This window comes from Dipodomys ordii, unplaced genomic scaffold (genome assembly GCF_000151885.1).
Source record: "Dipodomys ordii isolate 6190 unplaced genomic scaffold, Dord_2.0 Scaffold246, whole genome shotgun sequence".
NCBI lineage: Eukaryota > Metazoa > Chordata > Mammalia > Rodentia > Heteromyidae > Dipodomys > Dipodomys ordii.
In genome coordinates, this window is record NW_012267462.1 from 103147 (window position 1) to 106290 (window position 3144).

General features: G+C 39.2%; 1 long non-coding RNA gene across 1 annotated transcript in view; it reads left to right on the forward strand.

Moving 5' to 3' along the window:
* The first annotated feature begins 149 nt into the window (after positions 1-149).
* LOC106000839 overlaps positions 150-3144 on the forward strand; it is a 25397-nt gene continuing 22402 nt past the window's right edge. The window contains exons 1-2 of the long non-coding RNA XR_001175816.1: positions 150-443; positions 2495-2497. This is a non-coding gene — a long non-coding RNA (uncharacterized LOC106000839). The remainder of the gene's footprint in view (positions 444-2494; positions 2498-3144) is intronic.

Consider the following 3144-nt stretch of genomic DNA (forward strand, 5'->3'; position numbering starts at 1 on the left):
TGTTTTGAAATATGGAATGGTTTCAGGAAAGAAGGAAAACCATGAAAAGGATTGGCAATTAATATATAACCACAGAAAAAAATATACCACATATAACATTGTACTTTTCATTTATTTTAATTTCAGGGTCCAGTGGCGATATCATACTGACTCAGACTCCTCTGTCCCTGGCTGTCACCCTGGGAGAGATGGTCTCCCTCTCCTGCAGGTCAAGTCAGAGCCTCATATATAGCAATGGAAATAGCATTCTATATTGGTTCCTTCAGAAGCCTGGCCAGTCTCCACAGCGATTGATCTATTTGGCTACCAACCGAGGATCTGGGGTCCCAGACAGATTCAGTGGCAGTGGGTCAGACACAGATTTCACACTGCAAATCAGCAGGGTGGAGGCTGAGGATATTGGGGTTTATTACTGCATGCAAGGTATAGATACTCCTCCCACAGTGATACAGTCCTTAACAAAAACATCTCTGTAGGGCTTGGCCCAGCTGTCCTATTTCAAAGCTTGTCTGGTGAGCAGCATAGCACATTCTCTGAACTGAAGCAGTAGTTTGAGTTTGGAGGACTTGACAGAAGATGTCATACTAGAAAGCTTGTCCAAGTGGGATCTTGGATTACTTTAGCTTCCAGGGACTCCCAAAACCAGAATTTATAATGTTACTGCAGAAGTCAATTTATCACTTATTACCAAATGTGAAAGACAAAGACAAAATCATCTACCAGCAGCATGCCATTTCTATAGTTTGGAGAGAATTACAGAGTCTAATCCCATGCAGAATGACTCAAGAAGCAGTAGTAGCTAGGAAATGAAAAATGAGTCACAAAGCTAGGCTTAAAAGTGAGATGGATTTTTTAAATAGGAATGTTACTGAATATCACCAAATAAACAGAGTATGTTGTTTAAATATAATGCAAATCAATTATATGACTCAGATATTAAAAGCTTTTTGCTTAATCAACTCATGATTCTGAAAGTCCCGTTATTATCATTTTTAATCGTGAAAATACCATACATAGAGGTTACAATTACATGAGCAAGGTAATGAGTACATTTCTTATCAAGCATCGTTGCCTCCTCCTTTGTTTCCCCTTACCATCCCTGCCCTCCCATCTCCCACCACCACAATTGTTGTAAAGTTGATTTTCGACATAACATCTTGTATATCTCATTGTTGCAATTGGTCCACCCATATCCCTATTTAAACAATTTATTTTTTCCTTCCCCTCACCAAATCATACCAACATCAAATACAGTGAAAACAGGGGTCTCATTGGCACAGGCTCATTTTTTATTTAACAAAGCTACAAATTGAAGTGTGACTCTGCATAATACTATGTTCCATGTCCGTTTCCTCCGGTCTTTCTCTTATGGAGGCCTTTTCTCACCTGACTCTTAGAGTTTAGAAGATTCTGTTCTTCCCTTCCGAAAATCTACCATTAACTGGCAAACAAGCCCCACAATGAGCAAAGGCTTCTCCTTAGACTTGAGTATGTATTGGATTTTCTCTCAGAAAATGCACAGACCACTCAGACATCCAAAGCAGACCCCTGCTATTTCCCTCAACACAAGCATCAGCTTAGGAAAGGACCCTCCTTACCAGTTTCTCTATTACATTTAAGTTCTCCTAATCCCTCTGTCACTGATAGATGTAAAATATCTCAACTTCCCCTGTTGGTAAAACAGGAAATAGCCTCATAGCCACAGCTGTGCTGGGAGAAGTTCTATACTTACTGATTCCCAAACAGAAAGAAAACATTTATAAATTTATCCACTGACTATATCATGAGCTTTACTAGGGAAACATTTGAATATCTAAAAGAACCACTAACCACACAGAGAGTTGGTTTTAGTGCCAGGGGCAGACAATATTATTGAACAAATGCTATTTCTGGCAATGCGCCCTCTCTGCTCCTGCCAACACCACTCCATGAAGCAAGGCGATGTCAGGCGAGACAGGGCTTATCCATGTGTGTCCTGATTGACCTGAAACTCTCCATATTCCTTCCTGTGTCTCCCTGAGTGATTAGAATTACACATAGGCAGTGTCTGTGGTAGGAACAGTCCTTTCATCTCAAATAGCTTATATGTGTATTTCACAGGATGTCACTATCAATCTTACACCTTACATCTTAAATAAGAAGACTACTTTAAAACAGAACTTTAAAGGCATTTTAGGAAAACGAATAAACACAAAACACTCTGCCCTCGTTTACATGGCAGCTAGCCTGTGAGACATCAGTGACACAGTGACCCTGAGATCCCTGTGTGCAGATCAGCTTCTTACTCTATGCACACAACAGATCTTTTTGTAAAATAAGTTTTTTATTGTTAAAATACTGTACAGTGGGTTTACAATCACATGAGCAAGGTAATGAGTACATTTCTTATCAAGCATTGTTGCCTCTTCCTTTTTCCCCCCTACCATCCCTGCCCTCCCATCTCCACAGCTACATTTCCCTCTCTCCTCCCTCACTCCATGCCTAAATTATAAAGTTCGTTTTTGACATAGCTTCATGTACATCTCTTGGGTTACCCTGTATCCCAATTTAAACAATTTGTTTTTTCCCTTTCATTCTCCAAATTATACCAATATCAAATACAGTGAAAACGGGATACAGCATGGGAAGGGTCATACAAAACTACAAGAAAATTACATGGTACCTTTTAAATACATTAAAAACCATTGCAACGAAGAAAAACAAAACACGTGTCCCTATCATGGGGTTCATTTGCCTGAACTTTTCTGCTTGTCTCAGATATATACTAGTTATTGCAAATAAGGGAATCCATGGGACCTGTGTTTCTTTGGCCCTGGCTTTCTTCACTTAATATATTCTTTTCTAAGTTTTTCCATTTCCTAACAAATGGGTCAATTTCATTCTTTCTGGTGGAGGCATAGAATTCCATTTTTTATATATATACCACATTTTCTTGACCCATTCATCTACTGAGGGACATCTGGGTTGGTTCTGTATTTTAGGTATGGTGAATAATGCTGTATTAAACACATGTGCTGGTAGCTTTAGTATGGTCTACACAAGAGATCTTTAAGTTTATGATTCCTACCTTAGGCTCAGGGCATAACAGTCTTACTACACAAATTGTGAAGTGGTTGATCTCCACTCTCATATCCACTCTTCTTT